Source organism: Solanum verrucosum, unplaced genomic scaffold (assembly GCF_900185275.1).
Source record: "Solanum verrucosum unplaced genomic scaffold, falcon-dt-bn FXZP01000214.1, whole genome shotgun sequence".
Lineage (NCBI taxonomy): Eukaryota > Viridiplantae > Streptophyta > Magnoliopsida > Solanales > Solanaceae > Solanum > Solanum verrucosum.
This window is the reverse complement of record NW_026020059.1, coordinates 3540950-3558468: the sequence shown is the minus strand read 5'-3', so window position 1 is coordinate 3558468 and position 17519 is coordinate 3540950.

Below are 17519 nucleotides of genomic sequence, written 5' to 3'. Positions count from 1 at the left end.
GGACCATGTTTCTTATATGATTAGTGTTGGTTTAAACTATCTCAGAAGGTGATGTGATGCCTTGCACGTTTAAGCATGTGTACTGCAAGTTATAAGTCCAACAGAAATATTTAAACTTGAGACGGTAAGGTGGTAATTGAGCTTAAACTTGAAAGATAAGTGCTAAGTTAAAGAAAAAGAGATTAATATTTAGAAAATGGAATAAAATAAGTGAGATGCTTGCTTGACTTAAATAAGCTAGTAGGTGACAAATATGTGTATCACCTACTTTGACTTATTGACTAGTCCAAAGGACTAAGTAGGTGCATCACCTACTTGAGCTATATGGATCTAGTTAAAAAGGCCAAGGTTTTTGGTTCACGCCTTGAGCCTACACCCTGGGCGGGACTGGCACTCGAGAACTATTGCTGGCCTCAAGCGAACCCTTGGTCTGGCTTACTTACTCAGTGGAAGACTTTAAGCATTAAGAAAAGAACTCAAATGCAAGATAACTCAATTGTCTCAAACTAAACTCATAATGTTTTAGAAATAAACATTTAACTTAGCCAAAGTGGCAACTCAAATATGAACATAAACCAATAATAAGGTAAAGACAAATGAACTAACTGACTGTCTATCTATGAAGCCTCTAAAATTGAGATGGACGTCGGGACAAGACCCACGACATCCTAATGAACTAAAATATTGAAAGCAATAAAAGGGATCCTCCAAAAAGCAAAGAGGCTCACCACCAGACTCTGAGTGCTCAACTGGATCAGCGATGCACTGGATGCTAATCCTGGTTACATGTGTCTGCATCATAAAACGATGCATGCCAAATGGCATCAGTACATTGAATGTACAAGTATGTGAGGGTAATACTAAACATAACATAAGCTTGAAAGAAATCTGAAAGAAACGCTTACCTTGGCTTTACTCAACTCATTAACAACTTAACTCAATATAAAGCAATAAAACACATGCAATATATAGAAAGCCTTTAAAACAGTAGAAAACAACTTAGTTTGTTAAAGAAAATGCAATAACAAACTCAACTTTACTCATATAATAAAGTAATATAGTTTTATGTGGGAGTTTCTCTAATGGACAACCACCACTATGAGCCTAAGTGGTGATATAACGTCTTGGCCACGTTGCCAGAACTGTCCTATACTTTGTCGTCATATAGAACGTCTTAACTAAGTGGATCCACTAGTCTATGCTAAAAAGCACTGAGGAGTCATCTAAAAAGTATGATCCTCTCTACCCATGATGGCTACATGGTTTATGGGGGCTGTGAGTTATTTAAACTCTGCCCAATATCGGTGCTCAATACTACTCCAAAAATATACCAGCTCATATGTTTAAAAATATAACTTCTTTCTTTGGTTTGAGATAATTACTCAAAACTTAGCTTAAAAGCCCTTTTGGAATCGATGTTCCCTTTCTTGCTCAAATGTGAAAACATTTACTCTTTAACTGAAACTAGCTCAAAGGGTCTTTTGGAAATCAATGTTTCCTTTCTTTTTTAAATGTGAAAACATTTACTCTTTAACTGAAAAACTAGCTCAAATGATCTTTTGGAAATGAAGGTTTCCTTTCTTCTTTAAATGTGAAAACATTTTACTCTTTGGGAATACATAGTACCGATATGCTCTTTTGAAGAAATGAACTTCAAACTTTACACTTTACTCTTTACTCAACTCAAAACTCAAGTCTTAAAACAAAGTTAAAATATTTGTAAAAGACTTTAGGAAGACTGTATGAACTTCTCTTGACTTGGCTCTTAACTTCTTTTGACTTGAATCTTAACTTTCCTTGAACTGAATTATGGATTCAAGGATTGTGATTTGTGATAGGAAAGATCTCATGATGTTTAGGAGTGTTTTTAGATAGTTAAACATGAGAAAAGATCAAGAAATCACTGTCTAGAAACTAGTCCGCGACGTGGAGATGTATTAAAATTTTTCGTCGAGAAAATAATTTTTTTGAGGCAGAACGGTCCGTGTACGCTCCACGACGCGAGGGAGGATTTTCCCAATCTAAGGAACAAGTCCGCGACACAGACTTGGTACCCAGATTCTGCCGACTTTTTCCTTCTTTATTTTCTGACCCCAATTCGCCTAAACTCAGTTCTTTTTCTCAAATTCCCTTTAGATTCAGATACCCAGTGTATGTACACACGAATCTAACTAAAAAAAACTCTAAAAATCGACCTTAAACTCTCAATAACTCCTCAATCTCATCCCAAATTCAAGAACGAAAGCAATTCAAGAATATAACTCAAGAACATTAAAGTCTCAATCTTTTAGGAAGAAAATCATACTGAAATAAACATGTTTGGCGCGTGGGTGAACGAACCCAACGCTGTGTGAACTCACATACCTCGTAGGGATCACCCCTTGACGAAATCCACAAGCGATTCTTGAAGATCTTGACGATTCTTGCTCCTTTTCCTCTATTCTCCTCTTTTTTTTTCTCTTCTCTAAAACCCTAACTCAATATTATAAAAGTGTAAATTGAATCCTATCAGTTTAGACCCTAATTAATTACCAAAAACAAAATTAAGTCATGGGTTATGGAAAAGACCATAATGCCCTTCTAAAACCCGGATTAGACTTTCCTTAATTGAACAGCCCAACTTTCAATGGGTATATCTCACTCATACGAACTCGAAATCGCGCAAACTTGGCGGCGTTGGAAAGATAATTCCAAAATATTTCCTACGGTATCTGGAAGCACACCTAACTCATCCTGAGATAGGAGTTATGGTCATTTGAAGCTGGCCAAAAAAACTCAACCTGACATACTTAACAAATTTTCCAGATTTTTTTATTCTTTCCAAAAATGACTATTTCCAATTCTAACTATTTCTAATTCTTTCAATTAGCGAGATGTTACAATATCCCCCCTTGGAACATTCATCCTCGAATGAGATTACTCTTAGTAGGATAAGGGTTCAACATCTAACATTTAACTCAAACACCCAACAAGCAATGGAATACAACATGCCAACTTATAAATTAAAGAGTACTAAGAAGAGAATTAGTACCTTGATCTGGAATTTCTTCGATTTCAAAGAGATGTGGATACCTCTTCTTCATATATTCTTCAACTTCCCAAGTAACTTTCTCAACAAACTGGTTCCTCCAAAAAACTTTGACTGATGCTACTTCCTTAGTCCTCAACTTGCGAACCTGACGATCTAGAATCTGAATCAGAATCTCCTCATAAGATAAGCTATTCTTGATACCAATATCTTCATTTTGTATGATAAGTGAATGATCTCCCATGCACTTCTTCAACATGGAAATGTGAAATACTGGATGAACCACTGTTAACTCTTATGGTAGCTCTAACTCATAAGCTACCTTTCCAACCCTTTTTGATATCCGGTAAGGACTAATATACCGGGGGCTAAGTTTCCCCTTCTTACCAAATCTCATAACACCCTTCATGGGTGAAACTTTCAAGTAAACCCAATCGTCTACTTCGAACTCTAACTCCCTTCTCCTAACATCAGTATAGGATTTGTGACGACTTTGCGCTGTTTTCAACCTTTCTTGAATCACTTTCACTTTCTCCCTAGCTTGATGAACTAAGTCTGGTCCTATCAACCCAGATTCACCAACTTTAAACCATCAAATAGGAGATCTGTATTTTCTCCCATAAAGAGCTTCATAATGAGCCATCTGGATACTAGAGTGATAACTATTGTTGTAAGCAAACTCAATGAGAGGTAGGTGATCATCCCAATTACCCTTGAAATCAATCACACAATCTACCTTGATACCTCAAAACACCATCTCCCCCTTGTTCAAAAGCCATCATTTTTTTCTTATGAACACTTGCCTTTAATTCAAGCAATAAAGGATCTTGGTCTTACTTCTCTTTTTCTTCTGACACTAATGATGATTCATCCCCATTCATCACCAATAATCCTCCTTCTGTGTAATCCATTGGTCGAATTCCTAGTCGTGCAAGTCTATGCACCTCTTTTGCTAACTCTTTCTTATCTTCCTCAAAATGGGCGATACTACCCACAGACAATCTGCTCAAGGCATCATCAACAATATTAGCCTTACCTGGGTGATAAAGAATATTCATGTCATAATCCTTGAGTAATTCTAACCACCTCCTTTGCCTGAGATTAAGCTATTTCTGACTAAACACATACTGAAGACTCTTCTGATCGGTGAACACATCCACATGAACACCATAAAGATAATGACTCATTATTTTCAAAGCAAATACTACAACATCTAACTCTAGATCATGGGTTGGGTAGTTCCTCTTATGAACTTTCAACTGTCTAGAGGCATAAGCTATAGCTTTGCCATTCTGCATTAACACACAACCCAAACCAACTATGGACGCATCACAATATACAACAAAGCCTTGCGTACCTTCTAGTAAAGTCAATACTTGGGCAATAGTCAACCTTTTTTTCAATTCCTAAAAGTTTTTCTCACAAGTTTCAGACCATTAAAACTTCACTATTTTCTAAGTCAACTTGGTCAAAGGGGATGAAATAGATGAGAACCCCTCCACAAACCTTCTATAATAGTCGGCCAAACCCAAGAAACTGCTAATGTCAGTTGGAGATGTGGGTCTAGGCCAATTCTGCACTGCCTCTATTTTTTGAGTATCAACTTTAATTCCCTCTCCAAACACAATGTGGCCTAAGAATGCCACAGACTCAAGCCAAAACTCACACTTAGATAACTTGACATACACCTCTCTATCTCTTAGAGTTTGGAGAACTATTTTGAGATGACTAGTATGATCTTCTTCATTCCTCGAATAGATTAATATGTATGAATGAATACTATAAAAAACATAACTAAATAAGGTTTGAATACTTTATTCATAAGGTCCATGAATGTTGCAGGTGCATTGGTCAAACCAAAGAACATAACCAGGAACTCATAATGACCATAACGGGTTCTGAAAGCTGTCTTTGGAATATCACATTCCCTTACTCTTAACTGATGGTAGCCAGATCTGAGGTCTATCTTAGAGAAACAAGTGGCACCCTGAAGCTGATAAAAAATATCATCAATTCTCGAAAGAGGATACTTATTCTTGATGGTAACCTTGTTAAACTGACGGTAATCTATACATATCCTAAGGGAACCATCCTTCTTCCTCACAAACAAGACCGGAGCGCCCCAATGTGAGACACTTGGTCGAATAAAGCCCTTATCAAGGAGGTCTTTCAACTATTCTTTCAACTATTTTAATTCTTCTGGTGCCATTATGTATGGCGGAATAGATATAGGACGAGTGTCGAGGAGAATGTTTATAACGAAGTCTATCTCTCTCTCAGGAAGGACTCCAGGAAGATCATTTGGAATCTCTTTTACTACTAAAACTGATTGAATAATAGGTATCTCAACACTAGAGTCATTAACTCAAACTAAGTGATAGACACACCCCTTGGAAACTAACTTTCTCGCCTTTAGGTACGAAATGAAACGACCCTTAGGCACTGCTGAACTACTTTTCCACTCTAAGACTGGCTCATTTGGAAACTGAAACTTGACAACTCGAGTTATACAATCAACTGAGGCATAACAGGCATGAAGATAGTCCATACAACGAATGACATCAAAATCTACCATGTCTAATTCAACTAAAATGGCCATGGTGTTCTTGTGATTGATGGAACCATGACAATCACGATAGACTTTCGCTGTTAGAATAGACTCACCAACATGTGTAGAAACACTGAAGGGTTCACTAAATTGCTTAGGAAGAACATTAAAATTCATCGCAACATATAGAGTTACAAAGGATAAACTCGCTCCTGGGTATAGTAAAGCATAAACATTAAAGTTAAAGACTTAGATCATACCAGTGACAACATCTAGCGAATCTTCTTGTTCTTGGCGACTAGTGATGGCATAAAGACGGTTTCCTCCTCCGCCTGCCCCTAAGGTAGCTCCTCTAGATGCAGCTCTGTCTGGCGTATCGACTGAAGAATACTGGGCTCTATCGCCCTCATTACCATTACATTACCTGTTCTCAGAACACTCTCTCATAAAATGACCATTCTAGTCACACTTGAAGCAGCCAGTGGAGCCATCACGACACATCTTTGAGTGGTTCCTACCACACTTAGCACATGCAGGAGTCCCATTACCTCCTTGTGCAACACTACCTTGAGACTGTGCTGGTCTAGCTCTGAAGTTCTGACTATTGTACTCACTTTTGTTCTTTGGTGCAGGTGCACTAGCAGATGATAGGGCATGTCTTTTCTCCTTATGTTGGAAAGAAGATTGGTTTGCATTACTCTTTTGCTACCCGTACTCATTCATTGATGTCTTACCCCTCTTATTCTTAAACTCTTCGCAATCCCTCAGCTTGTCCTCCTCAACTTGTTGCACATGGATTATCAGCCTTGCTATGTCCATGTCACCTATTAGCATGACTGCCTTACTTTCCTTACTTGACAGACGAGACAACCCAGCAACAAACATATTCGTCCTACTCCTCATATCCACAACCATATCCGAAGCATAACATGATAGTTAGGTGAACTTCAACATATACTCATGAACGCTAAAAGAATCCGGCTTAAAAGTGAGGAACTCTCGTACCTTTGCTTCTCTAAGCTCACGGGGAAAGAAATGCTCCAAGAAGGCCTCATCAAACAAAGCTCAGCTCACAATCGGTTACGCACAAGCACGAGTTAGAAAGAAACTATATAAAGATGAACTCTATCATACGAAATGAGTGTAACAAAAGTGAGATAGTTCCTAAGTGTCGCAGCCTCCTAATTATAGATGTGGCACACTTTATACTGATAAATAGGACTCTACGGACACGGCTTCATAGACTCCCTAGGACTCTTGAACTCTATGCTCTGATAACAAGTTTATTATGCCCCGAGCCTACACCCTGGGCGGGAGTGACACTCGAGAACCATTATTTGCCCCAAACGAACCCTTGACCTGACTTACTTACTCAACGAAAGACTTTAAGCATTAAGAAAAGAACTCAAATGTAGGATAACTCAACTGTCTCAAACTAAACTCATAATGTTTTAGAAATAAACATTTAACTTAGCCAAAGTGGCAGCTCAAATCTGAACATAAGCCAATAACTAGGTAAAGACAAATGAACTAACTGACTGTCTATCTATGAAGCCTCTAAACCTGAGATTGATGTCGGGACAGTACCCACGACATCCTAATGAACTAAAATACTGAAAGCAACAAAATGGATCCTTCGAAAAGCAAGGAGGCTCACCACCAGACTCTGAGTGCTCAATTGGATCAACAATGCGCTGGATGCTGATCCTGGTTAACTGTGTCTACATCATAAAAAGATGCAGGAAAATAGCATCAGTACATTGAATGTACGAGTATTCAAGGGGAATACTAAACATAACATAAGCTTGAAAGAAATCTGAAAGAAACGCTTACCTTGGCTTTACTCAACTCATTAACAACTTAACTCAATATAAAGCAATAAAACACATGCAATATATAGAAAGCCTTTAAAACAGTAGAAAACAACTTAGTTTGTTAAAGAAAATGCGATAAAATGCTCAACTTTACTTATATAATAATGTAATATAGTTTTATGTGGGAGTTTCTCTAATCGACAACCACCATTATGAGCCTAAGTGGTGATATAACGTCTTGGCCACGCTGCCAGAACTGTCCTATACTTTGCCGTCATATAGAACGCCTTAACTAAGGGGATCCACTAGTCTATGCTAAAAAGCATTGAGGAGTCATCTAAAAAGTATGATCTTCTCTACCCATGATGGCTACATGGTTTATGGGGGCTGTGAGTTATCTGAACTCTGCCCCATATCGTTGCTCAATAATACTCCAAAAATATACCAGCTCATATGTTTAAAAATATAACTTCTTTCTTTGGTTTGAGATAATTACTCAAACTTAGCTTAAAATCTCTTTTGGAATCAATGTTCCCTTTCTTGCTCAAATGTGAAAATATTTACTCTTCAACTAAAACTAGCTCAAAGGCTCTTTTGGAAATCAAGGTTTCATTTCTTCTTTAAATGTGAAAACATTTACTCTTTAACAGAAAACTAGCTCAAAGGCTCTTTTGAAAATCAAGATTTCCTTTCTTCTTTAAATGTGAAAACATTTTACTCTTTGGGAATACATAGTATCGATATACTATTTTGAAGAAATGAACTTCAAACTTTACTCTTTACTTAACTCAAAAGTCAAGTCTTAAAATAAAGTTAAAATATTTGTAAAAGACTTTTAGAAGACTCTATGAACTTCTCTTGACTTGACTCTTAAATTTTCTTGAACTGAATTATGGATTCAAGGATTGTGATTTGTGATAGGAAAGATCTCATGATTTTTAGGAGTGTTTTTAGATAGTTAAACATGAGAAAAGATCAAGAAATCACTGTATGGACACAAGTCCGCGACGCGGAGATGTATTTAAATTTTTGGTCACGAAAATAACTTTTTTGAGGCAGAACGGTCCGTGACCGCTCCACTCCGCGAAGGAGAATTTTCCCAATCTGAGGAACATGTTCGCGTCGCGGACCTGATACCCAGATTCTGCCGACTTTTTCCTTATTCCTTGTCTGACCCCAATTCGCCTAAACTCGGTTCTTTTTCTCAAATTCCCTTTAGATTCAGCTACCCAGTGTATGTACATAAGAATCTAACTCAAAACAACTCTAACAATCGACCTTAAACTCTCAAGAACTCCTTAATCTCCTCCTAAATTCAAGAACGAAAGCAATTCAAGAATATAACTCAAGAACATCAAAGTATCAATCTTTTAGGACGAAAATCATACTGAAATAAACATGTTTGGCGCGTGGGTGAACGAACCCAATGCTGTGTGAACTGACATACCTTGTAGGGATCACTCCTTGACGAAATCCACAAGCGATTCTTGAAGATCTTGACGATTCTTGCTCCTTCTCCTCTTCTTTTTCTCTTGTCTAAAACTAACTCAATATTCTAAAAGCGTAAACTGAATCCTATTAGTTTAGACCCCAATTAATTACCAAAAACGAAATTAAGTGATGGGGTATGGAAAAGACCATAATGCCCTTCTAAAACTCGAATTAGATTTTTCTTAATTGAACAACCCAACTTTCCAATGGGCATATCTTACTCATACGAACTCAGAATCACACAAACTCGATGGCGTTAGAAAGATAATTCGAAGATATTTCCTACAATATCTAGAAGAACACCTAACTTATCCTGAGCTAGGAGTTATGGTTGTTTGAAGTTGACCAAAAACCTCAACTTGACATACTTAACAAATTTTTTCAAATTTTTTTATTCTCTCCAAAAATGACTATTTCCAATTCTAACTCTTTCTAGTTCTTTCATTAGTGAGATGTTACATTATGGATCAGATTTGGGCTTATGCAAATGGACTCACCTGAGGCCCTAACTAAGTTAAATAAAAGGAAAGTGTAATTATAACCCAGCAGCCAAATCTGCCAAGGCCCAATGTAAGTTAAGCCCAACTAAGGAAAAGGGAAACTAGGTGAATCACCTACTTTGACCTTTTGAGCAGCTTGATGTACATAAGTAGGTGCATCACCTACTTGACCAATTAGTGGCTGAAAATTAAGCTAAAAAAAAGGAAGTTCTAGAGGATATTCTTAAAGGTGAAGAAAGCCGAATATAAGATAAATATTGGCAGCTATTCTCACTCATTTTTAACACACAAAATTGAGAATTAACTCCAGCTCTCTTTCTCTCTTTTTTCTTAAAAATTAAAACAACAGCCTTAAATTTCTTCTAGGGTTCTTGAAGAAACCCTCATCTCTGCAAGACAAGGTAAGTGAAAACACTTATGGATTTAGGTTAGTTCTCCCATGGATGATTAGGAAAACATGTTATTCATGCTCAAGTATAATTATAAAGACAGATTATTTCCAGAAGCTACTGCTCACTTCCATGGTTATTAAGATACATTTCTCTTCTTCTTTGGTTTAAGTGTGAAGGGAAGTTGAAGTTCTTGAAGATTCCAAGTTAAAAGGGAAAGTTGCATAAATTAAGGTAAGGTGACTGCCCCTTTTTTGCCCTCCTTATGCATGAGTTTGGATAAGGAATTACATGTGTGTTGTTATTAAGAACTTAAGGGGTGGTGAGTTCAGTATTTGGTTACTATGATAAAGAACATTCTGGCTGTTTTATGTGTATATGTGGGGACTGCATGGTTGATGTTGGGGAAAGGTGTGAATATTTTATATGGAAATATAGGAGGGGTGGTGATACACCACCAAACTGAATGTTATGTAGGCTTACTACTCACTCCACGTTGGTATGTGGATGTAATTCGAGGTGAAGTAATTAAACAACGCCCTTGATATGATAAATTATAGGCCCGCTGTTGGGCTACCATTTTGTGAGGTTAAGTAGCCAAATCTTATTTTATTTTGATAATTTTTTAATTCTAATTTCGCACTTAATGAAGATCGGAATCTGAATCATTCAGAATGCAATCCATTACATGCATTTGTTTTTCTCTAACTTTTACCACTTAATGACTCTTATGAGATCTGATTTGAACAGATCCGTAAAGGGATCTGAAGACCATTCAACGTTTTTTTAATCAAAATTTTGTAAGACAATCTTTCACAAACTGCTCTTTGAACTTTTTTTTGCTAAAACTCTTTGAAATCATTAACGTAGAGTTTGTTTGGAAAGTCGGAATTGGTGTAATTACTAGGGTAGTAATTACAAGCCTAGTAATTACACAACCTAGTAATTACATTGACCTGTGTGTTTGCAACAATGTAGTTGCAGTGTAATTACAGGGTACCATTTGATTGCATAAGTGTAATCATAAGGTTATATTGAATTTTAAAAACAAAAAGTAATTATCTAAAATTAAAAATTTATATTAGACAAATAAAGACCTTTATAAATGATATTAAATTGAGTATTTAGCATATATATTGTCTTTTGAAAATATATAATTAATAAACATATGTTCTTAACTAATATTATAAAAAATAATTAATTTATATTTTTCAATTTAGTATGTTTTAATTAAATTAATCATAAAAACTAAAAGTACAAACTTTTCGTAAACATCATGAAATGCATGTTTGATAAAAAGATAAATATTACAAATATATAATGTCATAAAATTATAAAAACATTTTCCAAACAGACAATCTCTCAAGTCTAACTAAAAAGAGTAGCTTGCAATGTAAATATTCCGTTAGTACTTCTAAAACAAATGAAATTGGATTAATCATGTGCCAAGAACCAGTTTTGAACTGGTGACACGAGGATTTTCAGTCCTCTGCTCTACCAACATAAGTTCTAGATTCAAAACAAAAAAAATTAACATAATACTCTTATGTCAAATTTCTACATAACGTACATAAAATATGATTTAAAAGAAAATGTAAGTCGATAACCTTATTCAACAATGATTTTTACTTTAATTTAAAAATTAAAGTACTAACAAAATTAAACTAATGAAAAAAAATAGATAATACAAAAAATTGCATTGAGTCACGTGAAGTAAAGGTTGATAATGAGAAGGAAATGAATTATAAATAATATTAAAAAAATATTTTTAGAAAACTTTAGAATCATAAAAATAAAAAGGAATTAAAATAAAAAAATAAAAAAATAAAAATGGAAAAATTAAAATAGAAGTAAAAGAAATAAATTAAAAAATAATCAGCTTGTAATTACATCATGTAATTACCAACAATTCACCCCCTGTGAATTGGATAGTATAATTGTCATATGCCAATTATACCCAATTACCTGGTGGCCAAGTAACTACATGACCAACCAAACAAATCAGACAGTGTAATTACATCCAATTACACCAAATTCAATTACCAGGCTTGCCTTCCAAACAGGCCATAACATCTATTTTGGGGGTTAATCATTAATGTACCATCTTACATATTGTTCATAATACATTAAATAATTATTGCACGCACACACACACGCACGTGCGCGCGCACACACATGCGCGTGCGTGCGTGCGTGCGTGCGTATGTGAGTGTGTGTGTATGTGGTTATCTAATTATTTATATTTCGAACAAATTAAAAAAATACATACATATTAAAACTATAACTTGCTATTTTTATGTGTAAATGTAGATGATTTATTCAATTTTACCATTGATGACCATCTTTTCGATTTTAAAAGTAGATGATTTATCGTTTTTAAATTGAAAATTGACATTTTGTGAGTGATCAATTTATTAAGATGACAATTATTTATCCTCAAATAATTCAAGTGAAAAAATAGGAAACATGACAATAAAATTTTTCTTCTCATAGCTAGTTAGAAGGCCATAAAAAAATAATATTGTCCGACAATTATCTACCTTGACCCAATTACATAATAATTCAATGGTATATTTGGAAAAAATATTTTTAAGGAGTTTTAATCCAAACACAAGATAAGGTTTAAAACAATGAGCCAAACACTTGATAAAATAAACACCACATTACTAATCCCTGCGCTACTAATCCCTGCATTACTAATCCTTGTGCTACTAATCTCTGCATTACTAATCCCTGCGTTATTAATTTTGTACGAAACGACCCCTAAATGGTGATAGCATCATTAACGGGGATAATTTGCTCCAACTAAAAAGGTTAACTAAACACAAAATTAATATTTATGATTGGGATAAGTTATCCCTACTTGTAGGTAGAATATTAATCTCGAAATAATTTATCCCTGGACAAAATTATGAAATAACAAAATTATCTCCTTAAAACCTCTTTTACAAACAAACAACTTATTCTTAAAAATTATACCATGCATATTATTTGAATATGACAAACCAAAGAACCAATACAAAAAGGCTGAACCCATCAGTGGCCCCTTAAAATTGACACAAATTTTCACTTAAACACCTTAACTGGCTTTGCTCATTTTAGACACCTTATGTCAGGTCCTGTTGTGTCATTTTGACACTTTTTGTTGACATGATATGGTGAGTGTAATACACTTATAAAAAACGCGTGAAAGGTGTCTTTAGCCGATTTTTATTTAATTTTTTCCTTCTTCTTTCCTATTTTTTGGCCACCATTTTTCCTACCTTAAGGTCCTTCAATGGTGAAAAGTGTTGAGAGTGATTTCAGTGTTGAATACACATCTCTCTGTGGATTAGATTTGATGGTCAAATTGGTGAAGAATTTTATTGTTAAATCATGGCAGTTCAAATTATGTGGCTGAAAGTCGTCATTACGACTTCACTAACAATTTTTTTTACTGATATTCTTCTCAGCTATCACTTTTCATAGCTTCTAAAAAGTACAATTGTAGATTTGACCATTGATTGTGATATTTGGCCTTAATTACTATCTCAATTCTTCATTAAAATGGCAGTCCTTGGTTTAGAAGCTGAGAAAATGACCACTTTGTTAGTGTATAATGGAATCCTCCTACTAATAAAACTAAAAAGCATTGAGATACGAGTTAGCGGATAAGACGAAGGGGGTTGGGTTTAATTTGCTAGAGAAGACGACTAGGGTCGGGGGTGGGTGGGTGGGGGGAGTTCTGCAAAGTAACTACTCTAAATGACTTCTAAACATCTAGAAATCATCCATACATATGAATTATAACCTTGAATCCATAAATTCAAATTCAAGGAAAGTTAAGAGCCAAGTTTGGAGAGTTCTTAGAGTCTTTTCAAAGGTGTTTTACAAATGTTTTTAAACTTGTTTTAAGACTTGAGAATTAAGTTGAGTAAGAGTAAGAGTGAAGTTCATTTTCTTCAAAAAAAATATATGAGAACTAAGTTTTCCCAAAGAGTAAATGTTTTCACATTTAAACAAGAGAGGAAACACTGTTTTTCAAGAGAGCTTTTGAGCTAGTTTTTGAGTAATTATCTTAAATCACAGAAAGAGTTATGTTTTTAAACATATGAGCTAGTTACATTTTGGGAGTAGTATTGAGCACCGATTTGGAGACGAGCTTGAGTTCAGATAATTCAAAGTCTCCATAAACCTTGTAGCCAGCATGGGTAGAAAAGGGTCATACTTTTTAGATGATTCCTTAGTGCTTTTTAGCATAGACTAGTGGATCCACTTAGTATTTAGGTTCTATACCCCCGACAAGGTATAGGACGGCCCTAGCAGCATGAGGCAAGACGTTGTATCATCACATAGCTCATAGTGATGATTTTCGGTTAGAGAAACTCCCACGAAGATATTTTGTATTCTTATATACACAAAGTTAATTGTATTTTCATATACAAAGTAAGTTATTGTTGTATTTTTAATACACATGTTTTAAAGCTTTTCTTTATATTGCATTTATATTGAAATAAGTTGAGTTGAGACCAAGTAAGTTCCTTCAGTTTCCTTTCAAGCTTATGTCTTATTTTAGAATTCCCCTCGCATACTCGTACATTCAATGCACTGATGTCATTTGGCCTGCATCATTTTATGATACAGATACAGGTAACCAAGATCAGTATCCAGCACTTCGTTGATCCAGTTGAGCTTTAGAGTTGTTGGTAAGCCTCATTGCTTCCGAAGGATCCCCATTTTATTATGCTAGTTCATCAGAATGTCATGGGTCTTGTCCCGACGTCCATCTCAGTATTAGAGGCTTCATAGACCATTAGAGATTGCTAGTTCATGAGTCTTTTTCATTTTCAACTTTAAATGTTTAGAGACTTGAGTTGTATTTTTGGCCAGTTGAATGTTTCTTTTAAGACATTCTAAGTTTATTGTATGAGTTTATCTTTTGAGATTGTTTTGTGTTATTTAAGTCTTCCGCTAAGAGTTAAGCCAGACCAAAGGTTCTCGTGGGGCCCGTAATGGTTCTTGAGTGCCAGTCCCGCCCAGGGTGTAGGCTCGGGGCGTGACAAACTTGGTATCAGAGCACACAGTTCAAGAGTCCTAGGGTATCTATGAAGCCGTGTCTGTAGAGTTAGTGCTACGATCTCTTTCTGCATAGAGCTGCCAGTAGCGTTGAGATATGACCTCTGTAAAGGTATCGGGTTAAAACTAGTTATCAGTATGAAGCGAGCCACATATATAATTTGGAGGCAGTAACATTTAGGAACTATCTCACTTATTTCATACTCATTTCATGCAATAGAGTTTATCTATAAAGGTTTCTTCTAATTCGTGTTTGCGCGCATCTTTCTGATCATTCCTCCACGAAGACCTGTCAGAGAACGTCCTGCTAGGAGAAATGTCGAGGAACAAGGGGTTCCTAATGCACCTGAAGTGCAACCCCAACGAGGGGTCACTAATGCTAAGTTTCGAAAAGCTATCCAGATGTTGAGTCAAGCAGTGACCAATCAAGTTGGACAGAGATAGAATCGACAGGAAGTGGCTGATATTTCTAGGATCCGTGAGTTCTTAAGGATGAATCCTCTAAGCTTCACTGGTTCAAGTGTCACTAAGGATCCAGAAAACTTTGTAGAGGAACTGCAGAAAGTGTTTAAGGTTATGCATGTTGCTGATGCTGAGAGAGTGGAACTAGCTGCATACCAACTGAAGGGTGTTGCTAGGATCTGGTTTGACCAATGAAAGAAGAGTCGAGCTGAGGGTACACCAATTTTGAGTTGGGTTGTGTTTGAGAGTGCTTTCATGGGGAGTTTCTTTCCCCATGAACTAAGAGAAGCAAAGGTACGAGAATTCCTCACCCTTAAGAAAGAATCTATGAGTGTTCATGAGTATAGTCTTAAGTTCACCCAACTTTCCCACTATGCTTCAGAGATTTTTGGTGACATGAGGAGCAAGATGAGTCTGTTTGTTGTTGGGTTGTCTCGTATGTCAAGTAAGGAGATCAAGGCAACTATGCTAATAGGGGACATGAACATAGAAAGACTTATGATCCATGTGTTGTAGGTTGAGGAAGAGAAGTTGAGAGATAGGGAAGAGTTCCGAAACAAGAAAGCTAAGACAGGGAATGAGTCTGGACAAAGAGGTAGTGGGATTCCTGCATGTGCTAAGTGTGGTAGGACCCACTCAGAGGTATGTCGTGATGGCTCCACTGGTTGCTTCAAGTGTGGTCAGATTGGTCATTTTATGAAAGTGTGTCCTAAGAACAGGCAGGGTAATGGTAATGGGGGCAATAAAGCCCAATCTTCTTCAGTTGCTCCACCAAACAGGGTTGCATCTACAGGATCTACTTTAGGGGTAGGCGGATGAGTGAATCGTCTGTATACTATGACTAGTCGGCAAGAGCAAGAGGATTTGCCAGATATTGTCACTGGTATGATTAAAGTCTTTAATTTTGATGTTTATGCTTTGCTAGATCCAGAAGCGAGTCTATCTTTTATGACTCCTTATATTGCGATGAATTATGATGTTCTTCCTGAGAAACTTCTTGAGCCATTTAGTGTTTCTACACTTGTTGGTGAGTCAATTCTAGCAGAGAGAGGTTATCGTGATTGTACCATTTCTGTCAATCACAAGAGCACCATGGCTAACTTAGTTGAGTTAGATATGGTAGATTTTGATGTCATTCTAGGTATGGACTGACTTCATACTTGTTATACCTTAGTCGATTGTAGAACTCGAGTTATTAGGTTTCAGTTTCCTAATGAGCCAATCTTTGAGTGGATGAGTAGTTTAACAATGCCTAAGGGTCGTTTCATTTCGTACCTTGAGACGAGAAAGTTAGTAAGGGGTGTGTCTATCACTTAGTCCGAGTTAATGACTCTAGTGTTGAGACACCTCCTATTCAGTTAGTTCTAGTAGTAAGAGAGTTTCAAGAAGTCTTTCCAGATGATCTTCTAGAGTCCTTCCTAAGAGAGAAATGACTTCGATATAGATATTTTTTCTCGATACTCATCCTATCTCTATTTTGCCATATAGAATGGCACCATCAGTATTGAAAGAGTTAAAAGAATAGTTGAATGATCTTCTTGAGAAAGGTTTTATTTGACCAAATGTCTCACCTTGGGGCACTCCGATTTTATTTGTGAGAAAGAATGATAGTTCTCTTAGAATGTGTATAGATTACCGTCAGTTGAACGAGGTTACTATCAAGAATAAGTATCCTCTTCCGAGAATTGATGATCTCTTCGATCAACTTTAGGGTGCCACTTGTTTTTCTAAGATAGACCTCAAATCTGGCTATCATCAGTTGAGAGTAAGAAAAAGTGATATCCCTAAGACAACATTCAGGACCCGTTATGGTCATTATCCATTTCTGGTCATGTCGTTCGGTTTAACTAATGCTACTGCAACGTTCATGGACCTTATGAATAAAGTATTCAAGCCTTATTTAGACATGTTTGTCATTGTATTCATTGATGAAATCCTAATATATTCGAGAAATGAGGAAGACCATGCTAGTCATCAAAGAGTAGTTCTCCGAACTCTAAAGGTGTCACGCCTCGAGCCTACACCCTGGACGTGGCTAGAACTCGAGAACCATTACTGGCCTCAAGTGAACCTTTGGCTTGACTTACTTACTCAGCGGAAGACTTTACTCTAGATAAATATACTTTAAAAAATTTACTGAACTGCTCAATAAATAACTTAGAATGCAATAAATAACATTCACTGCCAAAATGGAAACTAAAGTCTCAACTTAACTGAAAAGGGAAAGTAAAG